At 48.9% G+C, this 25,041-nt stretch overlaps 1 long non-coding RNA gene across 1 annotated transcript in view; it reads left to right on the forward strand.

Annotated features, from left to right (window-relative positions):
* Nucleotides 1-24,698, forward strand: part of LOC142827206 (uncharacterized) — a 70,257-nt gene extending 45,559 nt beyond the window's left edge. Inside the window, exons 2-3 of the long non-coding RNA XR_012901757.2 lie at nt 22,529-22,662; nt 24,121-24,698. This is a non-coding gene — a long non-coding RNA (uncharacterized LOC142827206). The remainder of the gene's footprint in view (nt 1-22,528; nt 22,663-24,120) is intronic.
* The last annotated feature ends 343 nt before the right edge of the window (nt 24,699-25,041 follow it).

Raw genomic sequence — 25,041 nt, forward strand, 5'->3', positions numbered from 1 at the left:
GCTCACAAGCGGGTGGATACTATGACATGCATACTGTGTTACATGCATCAAAGTAAATTCTAATCAGATCAGGGGGGCTGATAGCCACTGCTGGCCTGGGAACAAGGTGTGGTGGAGATGGCCAGAATGCTGCATTTCTCCCCAGCTCTCAGAGCTGTGCGAAGCACCTCGTGTGTCACTCCTGCAGCGATTCAAAGTAGTTCAGGACTCTGGCCTGGCAGCGGCAGTGGCTAGGAGCCCTGGACACTGCCTTTTTTATATCAGTGGACATGGGTCATTGTGACTATAATGTAGGAATGTATACCACCTCAGGAATGTAGCTTATGTATATTCCTGTACACTTTTCAATGAGAAAACTAAATGAATACAAAAAGTTTGAAAAGTAACATCTATAAAAAGAAAGCAAGGAAGATATCTTTATTTAAGGTTTGGATTTTTCTGTGAGTTTCACTCCTACCCATCTTCTTCTTAGATCAAACTTGAACTGCAGCATTTAGAGAAGATCTATTGTTTTTTCTGCTGTCTATGGATCAGGTGTAGCGACTACTGGCTCTGGCCTGGCAGGCTTGGAGCTGACATAGGCCAGAGTCTACCCTTTAAGAGCTCCAGGGAGAGTGGGGAGACAGAGGAGTTTTCTTGGTTGTGCCCAGAGTGGCGACCAGGGCATCCTGGGAAGGTCTGGAGGCCCCCTATTTTGAAGTAAGCTACTACACAGTGCTTATTTCAAAATAGCAGTTTCGAAATTGGTGCTATTCTTTGTGGAATGAGGTTTACCAATTTTGAAATAAGCCCTCTGCTATTTTAATTTAATTTAATTTAATTTCGAAATAGCGGTTTGGCTGTTTAGACGCTGGTAAAGTTATTTAGAAATAATGGCTATTATTTTGAAATAACTTTGCTGTGTAGACATACCCTTAGGCTGTGTCTAGACTGGCCAGTTTTTCCGGAAAATCAGCCACTTTTCCGGAAAAACTTGCCAGCTGTCTACACTGGCCACTTGAATTTCCTCAAAAGCACTGACTTCCTACTGTAAGAAATCAGTGCTTCTTGTGGAAATACTATTCTGCTCCCGTTCAGACAAAAGTCCCTTTTGCGCAAAGCTTTTGCGCAAAAGGGCCAGTGTAGACAGCTCAGATTTGTTTTCCGCAAAAAAGTCCCGACTGAGAAAATGGCGATTGGGGCTTTTTTGCGGAAAAGTGCATCTAGATTGGCATGGACACTTTTCCGCAAAAAGTGCTTTTGCAGAAAAACGTCCGTGCAAATCTAGACGCTCTGTTCCGAAAATGCTTTTAACGGAAAACTTTTCTGTTAAAAGCATTTCCGGAAAATCATGCCAATCTGGACGCAGCCTTAGAGTGGGAGGATCAGCAGCAAGTGTATTCAAAACTCTGTAAGCTTCAAGTAAAGTGCAAAGATTAAAGAAATGGTGAGATACTCCAAGTGTCTTGAAGTCAGATCATGGTTTCATAAAACATGCATTTTCCAGGTCTAGGATTACATAACGTAATTCTGAAACTGTATTTTCTGGATAAATCACAGAGAGACTTGTAATATCTAATTGGTTTTCTTAGCTTTCTGCATTATCTATATCCAGAAGGAGGGGAAATATAATTAAATACTCAGGCTGTGTCTACACTGGGCCACTTATTCCGGAAAATCAGCCGCTTTTCCGGAATAAGCTGCGAGCTGTCTACACTGGCCCTTGAATTTCCGGAAAAGCAACAATGCTCTACTGTACAAAATCAGCCGCTATTCCGGAAAAACTATTCTGCTCCCGTTCGGGCATAAGTCCTTATTCCGGAACACTGTTCCGGAAAAGGGCCAGTGTAGACAGCCCTGTAGTCTTTTCCAGAAAAAAGCCACAGACGGTTTTCTGGAGAAAGGGCTTTTCCGGAAAAGCAGCCTGCCAATGTAGACGCTCCTTTTCCGGAAAAACTGAAAACGGAATAGTATTCCGTTTTAAGCATTTCCGGAAATTCATGCCAGTGTAGACACAGCCTCAGTGTAGGAGAAAGAAAGAGCCCAAAACTTGGGCCTGGTGAAAGTCTTTGGCCTGAACCAAAGTTAGTAAGAGTTATACTATGAGTAACAGGCAGGCTCTGTCAAAAGCAGATTTTTGCCTGCTAGTCAATGTCTGGGACGTGACCTCTACTCTAGAACTACTCAAACACATGGAACATGTAAATACATTCCTCCATGACAGTACAAGACACCCCCATCCTAACACACGATAGTTTGACAAAAGTGATGAATAGTGATATTTTGTCTGAAACATCAGTAGCAAAAGCACAACAACAGATGGTGAATAGGAATGCTTTGTGGAAAGTACAAGAGGAGGTAACAAACATGTCGTGAAATGCATAAGATGATACATTAGCTATGGATCACAGATTGTTTCTCTCAGTCTATAAATGTTGGGGTACCTTGACTAAACTCTTTGTTTAGCCAAAGAGGCAATGGAGAATCCCACTGTTGACTAAATTGAGTCCATTGTCGGGGGTACATGCACTTAGTGGTTCAGTAGAATTCGCTGACAACTATTACTGTACTTCGTTTGACAGTAAACCTGGCTTGGATTCCTTTGCTCATAGGGTAAGTAATCGTGTGTATTTATTTCCCTGATTCCACTGCTGAGCTCCACTGTGCAAAGTGTTGGGAGTAGAGTGAAGGCTCTAACTAATCCCTGTTCCTCCTAACGCACATGTTTGGGTTACAGCACATTCCTTCACAACCAAAATCACTGTTTGAGGCAGAATCCAAATACAGCCACTCATATGGGTGTGGGTCTTACTCCTCTGCTTGGTCACATTACTGTTAGCTTGAGGCTGGCCCTAGATAGAACATGGGTGGCAAGGAACGTAAGAACAATAACATTATTCATTCACACGGACAGGCCATGCTGCCTTAATATTTCCCATTCCTCAAAAAAAGCAAACCTATTGATTACTGTATATGGCACATTTGATTTCCTTTGTTATCGTTGTTGTTCATTTGTTATAATGTTGCTTCCATTAAGGTAAGTTTGGTTATATTTCTTTCCATAAATTCATGTATTTTACAATATCAGCTGTAGTTTGATCAAATAAACCGAGTGAGTAACAATGTTCAATTTTTTTGTTGTTGTTCTGCAGTTGTAGGAGATTTTTAAATTTCTCCAAAGGCTGATGGTAGATACTAAAGTAATGACTTGTGTCAAATCTTGGTGGCTAATTGGTGCCTTATCTTATACTTTCCACACCAGAAGAGCACAAGAGTCTCGGTTTCTTTTAATCTAATTGTGTAGTTTCCTTTGTATTATAGATTTTTTTAATCAAGAATATTGCATTTTAGCTCCTTTATAAAGTTTATGTCATATACTCTCTTGAGGCACAAATGTTCCAACATTTGCCTTAACTTCCTTTGGTTTAATTTGTGTATTTTATTTGGTGAGGCTGGTGAAGTATTCCACAGAACGGAGGCCAACAGGCTACGTCTAAACTGGCATGATTTTCTGGAAAAGTACATCTAGATTGGCAGGATGCTTTTCCGAAAAAGCGTCCATGGCCAATCTAGACGCGCTTTTCTGCAAAAAAGCCCCGATCGTCATTTTCGCGATCGGGGCTTTTTTGTGGAAAACACTACTGTGCTGTCTATACTGACCCTTTTCCGGAACAGTTTTCCAGAAAAAGACTTTTGCCTGAATGGGAGCAGCATAGTTTTTCCAGAAAAGCACTGATGATTTTACATTAGATTGTCATTGCTTTTCTGGAAATTCAAGCAGACAGTGTAGACAGCTGGCAAGTTTTTCCGGAAAAGCGGCTGATTTTCCAGAATAACTTGCCAGTGTAGACACAGCCCTAGGCTGCATCTAGACTGGCAAGTTTTTCCGCAAAAGCATTTGCTTTTGCGCAAAAACTTGCCAGCTGTCTACACTGGCTGCTTGATTTTGTGCAAAAGCGCTGACGTTCTACTGTCCGAAATCAGTGCTTCTTGTGCAAATGCTTTTGACATTCCCGTTCGGGTAAAACCCCTTTTCCGGAAATGTTTTTGCACAAGAGGGCCAGTGTAGACAGGCAGCTAAGATGTTTTGCGCAAAAGCAGGCTAAATGGAAAAAAGTCCTATGGGTACTCTCAGACTCCGTATCCAGGATCAGCTTCCTGGACTTCCTGGTAATCTGATCCCTCTTAAAGCAGATGCAGGGCTACTGAGGTCTCCAGGCAGGACCCTTTCTTGGACCTCTGGGCTGAGGTCTGCCAAGTGGCCCCTGCCGTCCTCAGCAGCCACCCCGCAGCAGGATGGCAGCTCCAGGTGGGGATCAGCAACCTGTACCCCCAGCGCAGGAGGCCCCCAGGAGCCACAAATGAAGGCCCCCATCCTGGTTGTCGGTGGAGCTGGACAACCTGCTCGACCTCTGGCAGGAGGAGGAGGCCCTCCATAACACCCGCTCCTGGTGCCGGAATGCGGACATCTTCGCCTGCATGGCCCAGGCGCTCGCCCAGCAGGGACATCCAGCCTGGACCCTCTAGCAAGTCTGGGCTAAAGTCAAGGAGCTGCACCTGGGCTACGTGTGGGCCAGCAAGGGCCAGGGGGCAGGAGCAGACACCTGCCCCCACTAAAACCAGCTCCATGCCATTCTGGGCCAGTCAGCCCAGCACCCTCAGCTGCCCAACCACCAAGTCAGCGGGTCCGCCACCAGGACCAGCTCCTTCGGTGCCATGTGCAGGCCGTTGAGCGCGTCAAGGCTGCCATCACTTGGCACATGGAAGCGAACCTGCAGTGGCGCCAGGAGGCCTGGGCCGCCTTCCAGGCCCAGTGTGAGAGAATGGCCGACTCCATCGCCACCCTCACCGCCCACATTGGCCATGCCATCCATTATGGCATGGCCTTGCCCCACGCCCCCGCCATCCCTCCCCTAGAATTGCCCCTCCCCCTCCTGCAATGGCCCCTCCTGCTCCTGTCCCTGCCCCTCCTGCAATGGCCCCTCCTGCCCCTGCTCCTGCCCCTCCTGCCCACCTCCCCGTGCAGCCTGCCCCAATGCAGCCTGCCCCCCATGTCCAGGTCCGCCCCTGCAGGAGCAGTCGCAGTGGCCACCCCTCTGAGCAGTAGCTCCTCCCCCTCCCAGTTCAAGGTCTCCTCCCCCTCTCCCCTTTGTAAATAAAAAGATACAAGTTTTTCTGTTTCTAACCAAACTGTGTTATTGTTTGTTGGGAGGTAAGAGGAGCGGAGGGGGAAGGGTAGGGGATGGGAGGGAGTTGTATGGGGAGACCGAGGTGAGCCTACTATGGGGCCTGTGCGAACATGCCCGTCAGGGCCTCTTGGATGCGCACCCCATCCTGGTGCGCCTGGCGGATGGCAGCTGTGTGGGGCTGTTCATAAGTCTGTGCCTCAGCTGCCATCCATGCCGGGAGGAACGCCTCCCTACTCCGCTCCACAATGTTGTGGAGCACGCAGCATGCGGCCAGTATCTCCGTTGCATTCTGCTCACCCATCTCGAGGCGGGTGAGCAAACAACGGAACCAGGCTTTTATGCGACCAAAGGTGCACTCCACTTGATTCAAGGCGCGGTTGAGGTGGTTGTTGAACCGGGCCCGGTTCTGGTCCTGCCGCCCCATGTAGGGCCGCATTAGCCAGGGCAGTAGGGGGTAGGCCGTGTCCCCAATGATGCAGATGGCCATAGGCACATCCCCAACAGTCAACTCCCACCGGGGGAAGTAGGTGCCTACCTCCAGCCTGCGAAACAGTCCGGAGTTGCGGAGGCTGCAGGCATCGTGTGCCCTGCTGGACCAGCCCGCACAGACGTCCAGGAAGCGGCCCCGGTGGTCCACGAGGCCACCCTTCCTATTTGTGAAATGGGCTGCTCAATGCTCCGGGGCCCTGATGGGGATGTGGGTTGCATTCAGGGCTCCCCCACAGTTGGGGAACCCGAGGGCAGCGAAGCCGGCCAGCGTAGCATCCACGTCGCGCAGGCGGATCATTCTCGGGAGCAGGACATTGTTGATGGCGTGGACGACCTGCAGAAGGGTGCTGAGAAACACAGGGGAACACATCACATAAGGCAGGGGTGAGTGTGTGCTCCCTTGACCCCCCCCCCCAGGATTCCCTCTGTCCTCACGAACACACACACGCACACACACACCACGCCCCCGCCCCCGCCCCCGCCCCCCACACCAGCAGGCCTGTGCAAGGGAGGGACATACAGATGTCACTACATTTTTACAGAATGAGACATCAATACCTGTCTCAAATATGCAGCCATGTAGCATTGTCATGTGCCTTGTTTGACTTTAGGCTAGCAGCTGCCTCAATTTTCCCTTACATAATTTGGATTTTTCCAGGCACATTTATTTTTTCTTCTGATGTAAAACGCAGATTACACACCAAAAGGAAAAAGCAATTTCTCTGCCCTCCCAGGGCTACATCTAGAACTATGGGCTGTGTCTACACTGGCATGAATTTCCGGAAATGCTTAAAACGGAATACTATTCTGTTTTCAGTTTTTCCAGAAAAGGAGCGTCTACATTGGCAGGCTGCTTTTCCGGAAAAGCCCTTTTTCCGGAAAAGTGTCTGTGGCCAATGTAGATGCGCTTTTCCGGAAAAGAGCCCCGATCGCCATTTTCGTGATCGGGGCTTTTTTCCGGAAAAGACTACTGAGCTGTCTACACTGGCCCTTTTCCAGAACAGTGTTCCGGAATAAGGACTTATGTCTGAGCAGGAGCAGAATAGTTTTTCCGGAATAGCAGCTGATTTTGTACAGTAGAGCATCGTTGCTTTTCCGGAAATTCAAGGGCCAGTGTAGACAGCTCACAGCTTATTCCGGAAAAGCGGCTGATTTTCCGGAATAAGTGGCCCACTGTAGACACAGCCATGGTGTTTTTTCTTTCCCTCCACTTCCTCCACTAAGCACTTAAAGGGCACTTTTCACTTCAATCCAGTCATTTATAAGGCTTATCTGATCCCTCACCAGCCCACCTATTATAAAATTATTTCCCCTGCTATTTATATATTTTCAGGGATCCCCTTTTCTTCAGTTATTTGGTCTTCCACTGGCAAAATTTTAATCCTTAGTACTGCGTAAAGTCTTCTAGTTTGTACATTTTACTACTAAGCAGTCTCTTCACTTAACAGTCTTAAATATTGTACATTTTCAGTAAAATACTATTATTCATAAAGTAAAGTAAGTAAAAATAAAATCTATTGGTATTTCTTGGCAACTGTATCCATTACACTAGACAGTAAAGAACACTGGTTAACATTTTAAAATGTCAGGAAGATTTAACTGGACTACTATATTTGATGGTGGAAATGTATAATATTAATAAAATAAAATATACAATTTTGACCTTCAGATTAACATTTTAAACAAATCTACATATATCTAGCTCTGAAGAATATCTGTGATAAAAAGTTCCAAATATTTTATATCAATGTATTAAAGACTAGATAAGTGTGGAAACTTCATCTAAGTTGGGAGGGAAATAGACTTCTAGGATGGCGGCTGGCACAACTGATTAAGAGAATTTTAAACTAAGATTTTGGGGGAGATGGTTGGAAGATGTCCAGGTAATCTCTACACCGGATTTTAGCATTGAGAGGGAGGAAAATGAAGTAAGAAAGGAAATAGCTGCGGGTAGGAGAATGGACATGAGGAAGGGTAGAGTGGATATTAGTTTAACAGGTCATTTTGGAGGTACAACGTCCATGCCAAATTAGGTAAAGAATGTGAGTGAGGCCAAACAGCAAAAATTAAGATGTTTGTACAGCAATGCGAGGAGCCTAGGTAACAAAATGGAGGAACTAGAGCTATTGGTCCAGGAAGAGAAACCAGATGTTATAGGAATAACACAAATATGGTGGAATACTAGGCGTGACCGGAGTACAGGTATTGAAGGGTATGTGTTGTTTAAGAATGACAAAAATAAGGGTAAAGATGGTGGAGTCGCATTGTATATCAAAGATGAGGTAGGTTGTAAAGAAATAAAAATGGAATGGAGAAGACAGTCTGTCTGGCCAAAAATCCCCTGAGATAGTACTTGGGGTGTGTTATAGACCACTGGGATCTAATCTGGATATGGATAGAGACCTCTTTAATGTTTTTAATAAAGTAAATACTCATGGAAATTATGTAATAATGGGAGACTTCAACTTTCCAGATATAGACTGGAGAACAAGTGCTAGTAATAATAATAGGGCTCAGCTTTTCCTAGATGTGATAGCTGATGAATTCCTTCATCAAGTAGTTGCTGAACCAAAAAGGGGGGGAAGCCATTTTAGATTTGGTTTTGGTGAGTAGTGAGGACCTCATAGATGAAATGGTTGTAGGGGAAAACCTCGGCTCGAGCGATCATGAGCTAATTCAGTTCAAATTAAACGGAAGGATAAACAAAAATAAATCTGAGACTAGGGTTTTTTATTTCACAAGGGCTAACTTTAATAAATTAAGGAAATTAATTAGGGAAGTTGATTGGACTAAAGAATTCATGGATCTAAAGGTGGAGGAAGCCTGGGATTATTTTAATTTAAAGTTGCAGAAGCTATCAGAAGCCTGTATCCCAAGAAAGGGGAAAAAATGTATAGGCAGGTGTTTTAGACCAAGCTGGATGAGCAAACATCTTAGGGTATGTCTACACTATCCCGCTAGTTCGAATTAGCGGGGGTAATATAGTCATCCGCAATTGCAAATGAAGCCCGGGATTTGAATTTCCCGGGCTTCATTTGCATGAAGCCGGCCGGCGCCATTTTTAAAAGCCGGCTAGTTCGAACCCCGTGCCGCGCGGCTACACGCGGCACGGAGTAGCTAATTCGGATTAGGCTTCCTAATCTGAACTAGCTGTACTCCTCAGTCCTCGTGGAATGAGGAGTACAGCTAGTTCAGATTAGGAAGCCTAATCCGAACTAGCTACTCCGTGCCGCGTGTAGCCGTGCGCAACGGGGTTCGAACTAGCCGGCATTTAAAAATGGCGCCGGCCGGCTTCATGCAAATGAAGCCCGGGAAATTCAAATCCCGGGCTTCATTTGCAATTGCGGATGACTACATTACCCCCGCTAGTTCGAACTAGTGGGGTAGTGTAGACATACCCTCAGGGTACGTCTACACTACAGCGCTAATTCGAACTAATTCGAACTAAGCTAATTCGAACTAACGCATCTAGAACTAAAAACTAGTTTGAATTAGCGTTTTGCTAATTCGAACTAGCGCGTCCACACTGATTGGACGCAGGGGGGCATTTAAGGGCAGCTGAAACCGGTTCTGGCAGGGCATCAGGTCAGTAGTTGCTTTGTGTGGCTGCTGTCTGAGGCTATCTGAGGCTCGAGCTTAAAGGGACCCCCCCTGGACAGCCGGTTCTCAGCTTTTCCTGCTTGCTTGCCAACCTCGCCGAGGGACAGCAAAGCGTTGGTCTCTGTGCCCGTCTGTGTCGGTGCTTCCCTTCGGGGACGCCGCCGCAGGTGGCAACATGGAGCCACAGCTCGCCCTGCACCTTCTGGTGCACTTTCTGGACTTGCTGCTGTAAGCCTGCCAGCAATGGCTCGCGGCTGCCTGGCACCACCTGGTGAACGTCAGCCCCCTGCCTCTCTGCCTGGCCGCCTTGGGGGCTGTGGAGGAGCCGCGGCGGCGTCCCGGCACCGGCGTGCCCCGCCGTGTCTGGCGTCTGGACACCAGCACCGACTGGTGGGACCGCATCGTCCTGGAGTGCTGGGAGGACCGACAGTGGACCCAGAACTTCAGGATGAGGAGGGACACCTTCCTGGAGCTCTGCGAGTGGCTCGCCCCTGCCCTGCGCAGAAGGGACACTCGCATGAGGCCCGCCATCCCCCTCCAGAAGCGGGTGGCCATCGCCCTCTGGAAGCTCTCCACGCCGGACAGCTACCGATCCGTCGGGAACCAGTTCGGCATGGGAAGATCCACCGTCTGAGCGGTGCTCATGCAGGTACGGCACTCGTCGGCCACCGAGCCGGGGGGGAGGAGGGCTGCGAGGAGGGGATGGGCCACCCCAGGGACAAAGGGGGGGCGGGAGGAGGCGAAAGCGCCCCGCACTGGAGGGGTCGGGCTGTCCCGGCCGTACTACACGCCGCCAGGGGGGTTGCTTCCGGGAGTGGGGCGCGGAGCACTGCCAGGGCATGAATGCTCCCAGCCACCCGGGCACCCCACTGATTGGCGCTTTGCTGTGTCTCTCTCCACAGGTGGTCAAGGCCATCAACCGGGTGCTGCTCCGCAGGGTGGTCCGCCTCGCCGACCCGGACGCCGTCATCCGGGGCTTCGGCGCCCTCGGCTTCCCCAACTGTGGTGGGGCCATCGACGGGACGCACTTCCCCATCCGTGCCCCGGAACACCAGGCGTCCCGGTACGTCAACAGAAAGGGTTACTTCTCCGTGATCCTGCAGGCCGTGTGTGACCACCTGGGACAGTTCACGGACATTAATGTGGGCTGGTCCGGCAAAGCACACGACGCCCGGGTGTACTGAAACTCCTCCGTGTGCCAGCGGCTGCAGGCCGGGACCTTCTTCCCCAGCCGCCACATCAGGGTCGGGGCCGTGGACATGCCCGTGTGCCTGGTGGGGGATGCCGCCTACCCACTGCAGCCCTGGCTCATGAAGCCCTACACGGGGCACCTCAATCCCTCCCGCCAGGCCTTCAATGCCAGGCTGACCAGGGCCCGCATCGTGGTGGAGGGGGTCTTCGGGGGCCTTCGCTCCTCACCCGTCTGGACCTGGCCGAGCACAACATCCCTCCCGTGGTGGCAGCATGTTGTGTGCTCCACAATTTGTGTGAGCAAAAGGGGGAGGCTTTCCTGCCAGCCTGGATGGCTGAGGCTGACCACATGGCTGGACACTACGGTTAGCCCCGCACCGCCGCCATCCGGGAAGCCCAGCGGGGGGCCGTCCGGATCCGGGAAGCCCTGCGGGAGAGCTTTCGGGTGGAGGAGGAGGACTGACCTCTCCCTGCATGCCCCACTGGGGCCTTCTTCCACCCTACCCCCCTTCCCCATTCTCCTCCCTACCGACTGTAAAATAAAGACACCTGTTTTTGAAACAAAAATGTCTGTTTATTTCACATAACTGGGTGGTGGAAGGGAGGAATAAGGGTGGGAGAGGGGAGGGGGAAACCTGGGACGAGGGAGTTGGAAGGGGAGGGAAGGGAGGTAGGGAAAGGAAAGCTCAGGGGTGGGAGTCCGGCTGCCTCTCCCGTCTCGCCACACTACGGGTCCGGGGGCGTCGGTGGGAAATGGTTGTGGAGGGGGGGGCAGGAGGGACAGGGGGTGTGGAGGAAGCAGGAGCAGAAGCAGGAGCGGAAGCAGGAGCGGGAGCAGGAGGGGAAGTAGGGGGAGCAGGAGGAGCAGGGAGAGAAGGGGGTGGAGGAAATGGGAAGCGGTCGAGCAGGCTCTGGAGGTGGCCTCGCAGGGCACGGCCCTGCTCCTCCAGGGCCTCCAAACTCCTCCGGCGCAGCCTCAGGTCCTCCTGGACCCAGTGGTCCTGGGTGCAGAGCTCGTGGTCCATGAACCGGAAGTGCCGCCTTTGGTACTCCTCCTCGTTCTTGGCTCTCCTGCTTGCCCGGGCACGGGCAGCTGCTGCAGGCGGTGTGGTGCGCCCTGCAGGCCCAGGTGCTGCAGCTGTGGTGCAACAAGACCAGCGGTCAATTACCCCAGGGGCCCAGGTGTGTGAAACCCAGCTCCCCTCTGCAAGGCCAGGGCCCCTGCAGGATCCCCAGCTGCTGCTCCTTGGTGGGCAAGGCCAGGCGCACGGTCCCGGGGCTCCCTCTCGCCCCAGGCCCCCGTACACATTAGGGGAACACGATGTTACTCGCAGGTGGATGCCTCCCCGGCCTCAGACGACACAGGCGAGCGGCTCTGTGGGGTGCCTGGGGGGTCCCGGGTCCTGGGCAGGCTGGCGGCAGGCTCCTGGCTCTCAGAGCCCTCCTCCTCCTCCTCCGTCTCCAGGAGCGGGCCCTCTGCCCCAGGGTCAATCACGTCCCGGGGGGCAGGGACGGCATGAGCCCCCAGGAGGCGTTCCAGGGCGTGGAAGTGGGGGCAGGCCTCCGGGTCGGCCCCTGGCTGGCAGGCCCGGGAGTAGGACTGCCGCAAGTCCTTAATTTTGCACCGGACCTGCTCCCGGCTGCGCTGGTGGCCCCTGGCAGCCAGGCTGGCATCCATGCGGCCATAGACGGCCGCTTTCCTGTGGCTAGTGCGGAGATCGTGGACATTGGAGGCTTCCCCCCAAACCTCGATGAGGTCCACGATCTCCGCACTTGACCAAGCGGGCGCCCGCCTTTTGCGCCCCCGGGCTGGCTCCTGAGAGCCGCCAGGCTGGTCCTGGGGAGCAGTGGAGGGCTGGGTGTCGTCGGGTGGCTGGCTCATGGTGTGGCAGGTGCAGGGTCTGCTGGCACGGGTGCTTGCAGCCTTGCAACTGGCACAAACTGTGTAGCCAGCCCGTGGCCCTTTAAGGGCTCTGGGGCTGGGACAGGGGCAATAGAGTTTCCCTGGTGTTGGCCAGAGTGACCACCAGGGAAACCTGGGAAGCCTTAGCCTCCCACTAGTTCGAATTAAGGGTCTACACAGCCCTTAATTCGAACTAGCTAGTTCGAACTAGGCTTAATCCTCGTAAAATGAGGTTTACCTAGTTCGAACTAAGCGCTCCGTTAGTTCAAATTAAGTTCGAACTAACGGAGCGCTAGTGTAGCGCCTAGGAAAGTTAGTTCGAACTAACGTCCGCTAGTTCGAACTAACTTTGTAGTGTAGACATACCCTCAGAGAGGTGATTAAGAAAAAGCAGAAAGCATATAAGGAGTTGAAGATGGGAGGGACCTCTTATTGAGGTTAGAGCATGTAGGGTATGTCTACACTACCCCACTAGTTCGAACTAGCGGAGTAATGTAGGCATACCGCACTTGCAAATGAAGCCCGGGATTTGAATTTCCTGGGCTTCATTTGCATAAGCCGGGAGCCGCCATTTTTAAAACCCCGCTGGTTCGGACCCCGTGCAGCGCAGCTACACGGGGCACGAACTAGGTAGTTCGAACTAGGCTTCCTAGTTCAAACTACCGTTACTCCTCGTGAAATTCAAATCCCGGGCTTCATTTGCAAGTGCGGTATGCCTACATTACCCTCCTAGTTCGAACTAGGAGGGTAGTGTAGACATACCCGTAGGGACAAAGTGAAAAAGGCTAAAAGTCATGTAGAGTTGGACCTTGCAAAGGGAATTAAAACCAAAAGTAAAAGGTTTTATAGCCATATAAATAGGAAAAAAACAAAAAAAGAAGAAATAGGTCAGCTAATTACTGAGGATGGAGTGAAGGTTAAGGATAATCTAGGCATGACCCAATATCTAAACAAATACTTTTCTTCAGTCTTTAATGAGGCTAATGAAGAGCTTAGGGATAAGGGTAACATAACAAATGGGAATAAGGATATGGAGGTAGATATTACCATATCCGAGGTAAAAGCCAAACTTGAACAGCTTAATGGGAGTAATCGGGGGGCCTAGATAATCTTCATGCAAGAATATTAAAGGAACTGGCACATGAAATTGCAAGTCCATTTGCAAAAAATTTTAATAATTCTCTAAACTCATGGGTTGTACCATTTGACTGGAGAATTGCTATTATAATTCCTATTTTTAAGAAAGGGAAAAAAAGCGACCCGGGTAACTATAGGCCTGTTAGTTTGACATCTGTAGTATGCAAGATGTTGGAAAAAATTTTGAAGGAGAAAGTAGTTAGGGACATTGAGGCTAATGGCAATTGGGACAAATTACACCACGGTTTTCCAAAAAGTAGATCGTGCCAAACCAACCTGATCTTCTTTTTTAAGAAAGTAACAGATTTTTTAGATAAAGGAAATGCAGTGGATCTAATCTACCACGACTTTAGTAAGGCATTTGATACAGTACCACATGGGGAATTATTGGTTAAATTGGAAAAGATGGGGATCAATATGAAAATTGAGAGGTGGATAAGCAACTGGTTAAAATGGAGACTACAGCGGGTCATACTGAAAGGTGAACTGTCAGGTTGGAGGAAGGTTACTAGTGGAGTTCCTCAGGGATCAGTTTTGGGGCCAATTTTATTTAGTCTTTTTATTACTGACCTTGGCACCAAAAGTGGGAATGTCCTGATAAAATTTGCAGATGACATAAAGTTGGGAGGTATTGCCAATTCAGAAAAGGATTGGGATATCTTACAGGAATATCTGGATGACCTTGTAAATTGGAGTGATAGCAATAGGATGAAATTTAATAGTGAAAAGTGTAAGGTTATGCATTTAGGGATTAATAAAAGTAATTTTAGTTATAAGCTGGGGACACATCAGTTGGAAGTAACGGAAGAGGAGAAGGACCTCGGAGTCCTGGTTGATTATAGGATGGCTATGAGCCACTATTGTGACATGGCCATGAAAAAGGCTAATATGGTCTTGGGATGCATTAGTCGAGGTATTTCCAATAGGGATAAGGAGGTGTTAGTGCCATTATACACGACATTGGTGAGACCTCATTTGGAATACTGTGTGTAGTTCTGGTCTCCCATGTTTAAGAAGGATGAATTCAAACTGGAACAAGTACAAAGAAGGGCCAATAGGATGATCCGAGGAATGGAAAACCTGTCTTATGAAAGGAGACTCGAGGAGCTTGGTTTGTTTACCTTAACCAAAAGAAGGCTGAGGGGAGACATGATTGCTGTTTTTAAATATATAAGAAGGATAAATACCAGGGAGGGAGAGGAATTATTTAAGCTTAATACCAATGTGGACACAAGAACAAATGGATATAAGCTGGCTAGTAGGAAGTTTAGAATTGAAATTAGATGAAGGTTTCTAACCATTAGAGGAGTGAAGTTCTGGAACAGCCTTCCAAGGGAAGTAGTGGGGGCAAAACACCTATCTGGCTTCAAGATTAAGCTAGATGGGTTTATGAAGAGGATGGTTTGATGAGATAACATGATCTTGGTAACTAATTGACCTTTCATTATCAGTGGGAAATAGGTCAATGGAGGGATGATAGGAGTTACTATAGAGTGTCTGGGTGTCTGGCTGGTGAGTCTTGCCCACATGCTCAGGGTTTAGCTGATCGCCATATTTGGTGTCGGGAAGGAATTTTCCTCTAGGGTAGATTGGCAGAGGCCCTGGAGGTTTTTCGCCTTTCTCTGTAGAATGGGGTACAGATCACAGCTGGAGGATTCTCTGCATCTTGGGGTCTTTAAACTATTTGAAGGCTTCAATATCTGAGATATAGGTGAGAGGATTATTCCAGGAGTGGGTGGATGAGATTCTGTGGCCTGCACTGTGCAGAGGGTCAGACTAGATGATTATAATGGTCCCTTCTGACCTTAAAGTCTATGAGTCTATGAGGTGTAGGAGCCGTGTGGAACTCCGGGTCTGATCTCAGGCTCACGTGACGCTGCCACTTTGTAACACAGCAGTGAGCCCAGCGCCAAGCTCCTCGCAGTGTTTCAAAGTGGCAGTGCCGCAAGTAGCCCAGGGTCAACATGGGAGTCCACAGCTGATCCCGGGCTCCACATGGTGCTGCCGCTTTGAAATGCTGCTGTGCAGCCTGGGGCTACCCCAGATGGCCCCAGGCTACACGTGGCATTTCAAAGTGGCAGTGCCGTGTGTAGCCTGAGGTCTGGCCGCAGGCTTCAAGTAGCACTGCCACTTTGAAGTATCCCTCAGCTGGGCCCTCCTTATCTGCCTCAGCTGGGCTTCCCTCACTCCAGCTCTCAGCCCCTCAAAGGGCCAGTGTGGGGCAATGCCCTGCCACACTATATATTAACAAGCATACATTCATTTGAATCTGTGCCACTTACAAATGTTAGTGAAATATTCAAAAAACCTGGGTTTATTTGATTTTTTTAAATGACAAAAACAGACATTTTAAACTGCTAAATGATACCAGAGTTATGAGTTTTGCAACACAGTTCATACATTTACCATTTTAGCTTTCATTGCACTGAATTATCAGTTCTGATTAGAATCCTGCAACCTTAATGTATGAAGTAAAAATTCTAGAATTGCTATTTTTCTTTGATCCATATTTCTTTACCTTGGAGAAGTGATAATAAAAATTAAATTCCACACATTATATAATTCAGTAAATGCATTATTTCCTTGCAAAAACACTTTTGGTAAATGGAAGACAAATGCTTAATTGAATAACCCCGTAACAGATACCCAATTACCTATACAGGCAGTCCCCGACTTAACATGGATCCGACTTACGTTGGATCCCTAGATACGAACGGGGTGAGGCAACTCCCGCACATGCGCAGCAGCATTCCCGGGGCTCGCTCACCTGGGTCCTAGGATCCTCCTCCTCCTCGGGCCGGCTCCGACTGGGGTCCCGCAGAGCTGCCGGGCAGAGGAAAAGTGCCTCCCCTGCCAGCAACAGGCTGCCCCCTCCCCTGAGCAACAGGCTGCCGAACAGACAAAAGCAGCCTCTCTGCCCCTCCTCCCCTCTATACATGCCGGGCTCCCGGAGCGCAGCAGCGTCCCCGGGGCTCGCTCACCTGGGTCCTAGAATCCACCTCCTCCTCCTCTTCGGCCGGCTCCAACTGGCCTCTGCCTGCAGCAGCTGGCCACAGGGACAGGGATCCCGCAGAGCTGCCGGGCAGAGGAAAAGTGCCTCCCCACGCCCGCTGCCCCCCCCCGCGGCCTCGCATCCTGCACGCCTCCCCCCTCCCCCCCTGCCAGCAACAGGCTGCCCCCTCCCCTGAGCAACAGGCTGCCAAACAGCAGACAAAAGCAGCCTCTCCGCCCCTCCTCCCCCTATACATGCTGGGCTCCCTGGGCAAACAAAGACTCCACCAAAACAAACAAAGTGCTGGCCTCATTGTGTTAGCAAAAAAAGGACCCTGCTCCTAGAACCCTGGGTGGTGTGTGGAAATAAAGCTATTAGCTCAAAGCATGGTGCAGAGCTGTTTGGTATTTGATGAGTTACTCCTTTAGTCCTGAGTTTGCCACAGGGACAGAAATAGATGTGAAATCTTCTGAACAGGGGAACAGACAGCAAAACAAACATTAGAGGGGAGTTAACCTTTCCCTATGCTATCCAAAACTAAAAAAAATGTTTGGCTAGAGTTTCCCCTACAATATGTACCAGTTCCGACTTACATACAAATTCAACTTAAGAACAAACCTACAGTCCCTATCTTGTACGTAACCCGGGGACTGCCTGTATTTTACTGTACCTGTACTGTAAATTCCCTGAAAAAATATACTTCATCTTCTGCACAAACTGGAAGAAGTAATCATGACACTAAAATATATATTTGATTTCTTTCACAAAATGCTTTTATCAGTTCATGTCACAGCATCTCTCTTTTTGAATGAGCAGTTCTTGCATGAAGAAATAAAACTCCTTTTCTCTTTGAAACAGTAAATCGCTTGTGTCTATTTTGTACTTCAAGTAATTTTTTCAAGTTCCAAAAAGCCTCACATTTGGGTCCACCATTCAGTTAGAGTAAATGAAGTTCATGACTTCCATTTATTTTTTCTTGTGGCAATGTATTTTAAAGCTAAAATCAAAGTAATAGTGACTGCATGAGCAGACAAATATACTGTGTCTGAGTATGTCTACACTACAGTGTTATTTTGAAATATCTTATTTTGAAATAGTTAATTTGAAATAGCTTATTTAGAAATAACACGTCTACACACAAAATGCATTTCAAAATAGTGTTTGTCTATTTCGAAATAGCGCAGCCACACTGAGTGGACACTGAATTGCATTGAAGGCCGGCCGGAACCAGGTCCAGTAGGGCATCAAGTCAGGAGTTTATTTGTTTTGCTGCTGCCTGAGGCTATCTGAGGCTTGTGCTTATAGGCACCCCCACTCTGGGCAGCCAGTTCTCAGCTTTTCCGGTTCTCAGGTTTTCCTGCTTGCTTGCCTACCTCGATGAGGGACAGCAAAGCATTTGTGTCTCTGCGTTCTCTGATTGCCCTCACTCAGGACACCACAACACTCTGCAACATGAGGCGGGAGCTGCCCCTAGGCTCTCTGGTGCTTCTTTTGAACACATTGATGCGAGTCTGGCTGCACTTTCTGCAGGTGCCATCCAGGAGGTCCATCGCGGGGCTGTCAGTATCCAGGAGGCCGTGCAGGAGATCTTTCACTCTGAGGAGCACTAAGAGCCTCCCTGGTCTGCCCCACTGGGGGCTTGTACTTCATTCCTCCTCCACATCGTTCCACTTACCCTCTCAGCCCCCCTTCCTGATGTCAAATAAAATACACGTTTTCATGAACACAAACTCTCTTTATTTAACAAAACTGAGGGGGGGGATGAAACTGGTGAGACTGGAGAAAGGAGGTGGGAGGGGGAGGAAACAGGGTGGGAGAAGGGAGGAGGGAACCTGGGAGGAGGAAGGTGGAAGAGGGAAGCAAGGAGAAGAAGGGGGAGGGGAAGCTCAGGGCTCAGGGATGGGGGTCTTGCCGGACCAACCTGATTTTCATGCGAACCTGCTCCTGGGTTCCATGTGGCCTTTGGTGGCCAGGCTGGCAGCTATCCTGCCATAGATGTCCGTGTTCCTCCATCTAGTGCGGAGATCATGGACACTGGGGACAGTGACTGCTGGCTCTGGGCCGGCAGGCTTGGAGCTAGCACAGGCAATGTCGCCAGAGTCAACCCCTTTAAGGGCTCCGGGGAGGGAGGGAAGGGAGAGGAGAGTTCTTGTTTGAGGCTGGAGTGGCCACCAGGGCACCCTGGGAAGGCTGGAGGCCCCCTATTTTGAAGGAAGTGTCTACACAACACTTATTTCGAATTTGGCATTATTCCTTGTAGAATGAGGTTTACCAAATTCAAAATAAATGCTCCACTGTTTCGAATTTATTTCGAAATAGCAGTTTGGCTGTGTAGACACTAGTCAAGTTAATTCGAAATAACGGCTGTTTTTTCAAATTAGCTTTGATGTGTAGACATACCCTCTGGGAATTAACCCCAGTATTGCTGCTAATGTATCAAAATTTACGTATGTTCTAACATTTGTTTGGTGATAAGCTTTCTGGGGCTGAACCTCACTTTGACATATGCATCAGATGCTCCAGGCTAGGGATGTAACAGTGTAATCGATTAACTGATTAACTGATAAGCAAAAGCTTATAAGTTAGTGCTACAGACTACATGCATTTCCACCCCTCCCCACCAGTACATTTTTTAGTAGGCTGGCCAGCAGCCCGGATCAGCCCTGGCTTGCATCATGTCCAGGACCTACCCCTGCTGTGGCTCTGCATTTAAAGTATTTTAGGAACCTGGCAGGCAGGCAGCCCCACTAAGTCCTGGCTCATGCCAGGTCTGGGACCTACCATGCTGTAGCTCTGTATTTAAAGTGTATTAGGAGCAGGCATCTCATACCTCCACTAAGCAGGAGCTGCTGCCACCCTGTGCTACTGCCTCTTTATCAGAGACAGCAGCACAGGCCAATAGACAGCCAGTCTGTGAGGGGAGCTGGTTTCTAAACTGTCTCCCCTCACACACCAGCTTCTGCCTGGCATCCTGTGCTGCTGCCTGTGATACAGAGGCAGCAGCATGGAGTATCAGGGGGCTCTTAAGAGTGAGGCTGGAGCACACTGGCTTCCGGCTCCGCCCCCAGTGGCTATAAAATAGTCAACTAACCGATAAGAATCTATGAGGTTACTTGACTATTCAATTAACCAATATTTAACATCCCTACTCCAGCCTATGGAAACTTATGCCCAAATAATTTTTTAGTTTTTAAGGTGCTAAAGCACACCTTGTTTTTTTCACTGAAACAGACTACAACGGTTAGCTCTCTTTACCTACTTTGCCTCTTCTCATTTTAAAAACTATTTTGGCTTATATAATAAAATATTGGGACATGATTTTTTCTTCTGAAGAAATTGTTTCTAAAAATATTCCAAGTTATCATATTCTTCCTTCTCTTTCCTGTTCTCTTACAGCACTTTTTTTCTTTCCTAGAATTGTCTGACTTGGTGTGTTTTCTCATGTATTAGTTTTTCTCCAACTCCATCCTCCTCTTTCCCCTTCATTCAATTCTCTCACTTTTAGATATGTTTTAAAAAAACTATATTCTCCCTCAAAATGCTCTTCCTCTAATCTCCATCAGAGCAATTCTCTTTGCTTCCCTTGTTCCTTAGCCCCTTTAGCTCCCTATTCTCACTCCCCCACCTCATACTCATATCGTATCTTGCTCCAGATAGAGTTTCATTGGAATCAATAGGTATAAAGTACCACCCAGTATGAAGAAGAATGGAGAACGAAGTGTGTAAGATATAGGCTTACGAATTAATTCCAAAGGTAGTAACTATTTAGACAAAACACCAAGAATTAGCTCTTGATATACTGAGATCCGCTAGATAAAATATTATTTCTCAGTAGAAACATCAAATACAGCTTTTTGGATGAGATCACAATGAACAAATATTGTAACTACTTTGCTCTCTTGCTGTGGATTTTGGCTTTGTCAGAAAAGTTTTCCTTTCTACAGAGGTATTAGGCTATATTTTCAAAACACAATGTATAATTTATTAGCTCTTTATTTATTTATTATATGCTTCTATAGTAATTCAGACCAAACAATTTTTTCAGACACTGAAACATGTTTTGTTATCATTATCATGTTGCCAGCTTAGGATACATTTATACTGCAAGCTTCTTTCAGAATAAGCTTTTCCAGAATAAGATATCTTCCAGAAAAGTTTATTTTGAAATAGAGTGTCCACACGCCAAAAGCGCAACAAAATAGCAATTTGCTATTTTGAAATAGAGTGTCCACACTGATTGGATGCTATCTCGCATTTGAGGCCACCTGGAACCAGTTCAAACAAGAGATTAGGTCAGCAGTTGCTTCCTGGAGTTGCTGCCTGAGTCTACCTGAGATGTGTGCTTAAAGGGACCCCCCAGGACAGCCATTTCTCAGGTTCTTCTGCTTGCTTGCCTACCTCTCTATGGCTATGTCTGAAGAAGTGGGCTGTGCCCACGAAAGCTCATGATACCACCTACATGCTTTGTTAGCCTATAAAGTGCTACTGGACCATTTGTTGGTTTTTAATGTCTATACTACAGTCTTCTTCCACAAATGCTTATGCAAATGAAGTACGGAGTAGAATATCACCGTGCTTCATTTGCATAATTATTTAGCAGCCATTTTTGTGCAAAAAACCCCTCTTGCGCAAGAGCCATTCTTCCTGAAAAAATGAGGAAGAATGGCTCTTGTGCAAGAGGAGGTTTTTGCGCAAAAAGGAGCCGTCTACACAGCTACTTCTTGTGCAAAAGCATCTTGTGCAAAAAAGGCTGCTAATTAATTATGCAAATGAAGTGCGGAGATATTCTACTCTGTGCTTCATTTACATAAGTTTTTGCGGAAGAAGACTGCAGTATAGATGCAGCCTGAAGGACAGCAAAGCATTTGCACTAAGTGCTACGGTTGCTCTGCCTTTGGACACCACAGCACTCCCTGGCATGGAGCCGCAGCTGCCTCTGCCCATGCGATGCAATGCTGCGTTTCTGCAGGCTACCTTCATGATCCTGCATGAGCTCAACTCCCAGCTCAGCTTTGAGAACCTTTGCCTGTGTTTGGGAGCAATGCCCTTGCAACTGCATGCCACAGTGGGACCAGCCAGTGACTGAGAAGTGGGACGACCAGCAGTGGCTCCACAACTTCTGAGGGTATGTCTACACTACCCCACTAGTTTGAACTAGTGGGGTAATGTAGGCATACCGCAATTGCAAATGAAGCCCGGGATTTGAATTTCCCGGGCTTCATTTGCATAAGCGGGGCTCCGCCATTTTTAAATCCCCGCTCGTTTGAACCCCGTGCAGCGTGGCTACATGGGGCATGAACTAGGTAGTTCGAACTAGGCTTCCTAGTTTGAACTACCGTTACTCCTCGTGGAATGAGGAGTAGTTCGTGCTCCGTGAACTACCTAGTTCGTGCCCCGCTGCACGGGGTTCGAACGAGCGGGGATTTAAAAATGGCGGCGCCCCGCTTATGCAAATGAAGCCCGGGAAATTCAAATCCCGGGCTTCATTTGCAATTGCGGTATGCCTACATTACCCCGCTAGTTCGAACTAGCGGGGTAGTGTAGACATACCCTGAATGAGGAAGGAGACATTCTTGGAGCCTTGTGCCTGGCTCACCCCTGCCCTCCAATGGCTGCACACCCAGATGCAACCCGCCATCCCCCTGGAGAAGCATGTAGCCATTGCCTTCAGGAAGCTCATAATGCCTGACAGTTACTGGTCCGTGGGTGACCAGTTTGGTGTGTGAAAAATCAACCATCGATGCCCTCCTCATGGAGGTAAGGCACTCTTGGACTGCAGTCCTGGGGGGTGGAGGGGAATACTGGAAAGGGTGACCCTAGGGGAAGGGAGGTTTGGGATGCAGAGAGTAGGCTGCAGATGTTGGGGGGGGGGGGAGACTCATTCCCAGGGTGTTGTGCAGCCCCGCCTTCACACCACCCTGCAAGGGGTGTGGGCTCATAGAGGTTGGCTCCTTGGGTGTTTGGGGGGGGGGGGTTGGGGACCTCTAATGGGGCTCAGACACCCCCTCTGATTCTCTGTTTCATGTCTTTGTTTGTCTCCTTCTGCAGGTGGTAAGGCCATAAACACCATCCTGCTGGGCAGAGTCATCCGCCTGGGAGACCTGGACCCCATCATGGCTGGATTTGCTGCCCTGGAGAAGTGGGTCTGCCCAACAAAAGCTCATCACCTATTAAACCATCTTGTTAGTCTTTAAAGTGCTACATGACTGCTTTTTTTGTTTTACCAAGATCAGACTAACATGGCTACCTCTGCTACTGTGGAGGGTTAGAAACAAAGGGCGTGTCTAGACTACGCAAGACTTTCAAAAGAGGATATGCAAATTCTGCAGTATCTTCTTTTGAGCTCACTTTTGAAAGCGGCACTTTTGAAAATGAAAGTAATGAAGACATGGTTTTGTCGGCAAACCCTCCCATTTGTTGACAAGCTGCGTAAACCTCATATTTTAAGGAGAAGTGGCTTGTCAACAAATGGGAGGGTTTGCCAACAAAACCACATCTTAATTACTTTCACTTTCAAAAGTGCCGCTTTCGAAAGTCTAGCGTAGTCTAGATATGGCTACCTCTCTGCTACTGTGGAGGGTTAGAAACAAGGTGTGGAAGAAAACAAGCCTTCACTCTGCATTGTGTTTAAGCAACAAGTAGCCAGAGACAGTTTTATTAAGAGCTGCAGCAAGGGAAAAACTGGTTCGGACAGGGGGGAAGCCCCCCCTTCTGAGGCAGATCTTCAAATACAAGCAATTATGAAGCAGTTTATATATTGTCTATTAAATATAATAACAATAACAATTAGTCTCCTTCCCATTACAAACACCAATGGTTAACAGTTATTTAGTTCCATCCAGATGCTCCTTATCTCAAGGTCCCTGCCAGAGTCAGCATTCTATCCTTATCTCCGTATGGAGGCGAGAGGCGAAGGCAGCATCTAATTACAGATCTCGCGTTGTCAGGCCACAGACTTATCCTGACTCTTGCTCTCTTGTTAACAAGACCAAGATGGCTACACACAAATTCCCTTATTCCCTTTTCCTGCCTCCACAAAGGTTTGATGGAGAGTAGGTGACCAAAGCCCACAAATAGGTTGAAAACATGAACACCTTGGAGAAGGGACAGAATCTGGGGGAAGCATGGCCTGTTATGGGACACTAGATAGGGAGGGCTCTGAGTTACTATAGAGAATTCTCTCATATTTCTGGCTGTTGGGTCTTGCCCACACACTTAGGGTGTGTCTAGACTACAGGGTTTTGTCCACAAAAGACATAACATCAACAGAACTCAGCAGTTTTGTCGATGGCGGTAAACCTCATTCTACGAGGAATAATGCCTTTTGTCAACAGAGTTTTGCATGTATGTATGAAGGCACATGAAATGCTCCTGATCCCGGAGAGGGACACTGCACTATGCCCTACCTCCAGAAGTCCCCTCTATGCAGAGGCAGGCCACATCTCCTCTCTGCCCCCTCCCCCCACACCCACACTATATACAGCATAGGGGCTGGGGTGCAGTCCTGGGCCAGCTCACACTCCTGGGGATAGCAGGACGTGATGGTGCGGAGACCTGCCGTCCTCGCCTTGCAGAGGGGGGCTGGGCTTCACCCACTTTGTCCCCAGGGATAACTGACCATTTCTCTTGTTTCACCACAGCCGCACCAGCTGCAAGTGCAGGGCACACCACGCCGCCCAGGACATCCTCCTGCACCCGGGCCAGCAAGCGCACATGGAACCAGGAGGGATACCACCAGCAGCACCTGGGATTACTGAGAAGGCAGGTCCACAGCCAGGAGCACTGGGTGTAGGAAGACCTGCAGCTGCGATGGGAGAGCTTGCGGGAGCTACTTGATCAGGGCTGTAGTATCCGCGACCACCTGCAGACTCTGGTGCAGAAATTGGTGCCTTGCTGCCTCTCCAGCCCCTGTGGCCGCCCCAACTATTGCTCCTCCTCTCACTCCTGCTTCCACTCCCACTTCTTTCTCCTCCTTCTCCTCATCCGCACAACCCTTCATACCTGCTCCCTCCCCGGGGATGCTGAGGCCCCCGCACCCGCAGTGCTGGGAGACAGGTGGGCTGGCAAGACCCTCAACCCTGAGCTTCTTCCCCTTCCTCCCTTTGCCTCTCCCTTCCAGTTCCCTCCTCTCAGGTTTCCCCCTCCCCTCTCCCACTCTCATCCCGCCCCCCCCCCCCCCCCACTCCAGTAATGTTCAGTAAAGAGAGTTTGTTTTTGGCAACACATGTTTTTATTTGACATCAGGAAGGGGGATTAGGGAGGGGGAAGTGGAAGGATGTGAGGGTGGAATAAGGCCATGCCAGGGAGACTTCACTCCTCCTTCATCAGGAAGCTCTCCCACAGGGCTTCCCGGATACCAACAGCCTTCCGATAGGCCTCCTGGCCGGCAGCCATGTGGGGCTGTGCATACAGGCCAGCCAAGTGGTCAGCCTCTGCCATCCAGGCTGGTAGGAAAGCCTCCCATTTCCACCCACACAAATTGTGCAGCACACAGCACACTGCCACCATGTGCTGAATATTCCACTTGGAGTGGTCCAGGCAGGTGAGGAGGCATCTAAATT

The sequence above is a fragment of the Pelodiscus sinensis genome, chromosome 2 (genome assembly GCF_052426305.1).
Source record: "Pelodiscus sinensis isolate ZL-2025 chromosome 2, ASM5242630v1, whole genome shotgun sequence".
In the NCBI taxonomy this organism is placed as follows: domain Eukaryota; kingdom Metazoa; phylum Chordata; order Testudines; family Trionychidae; genus Pelodiscus; species Pelodiscus sinensis.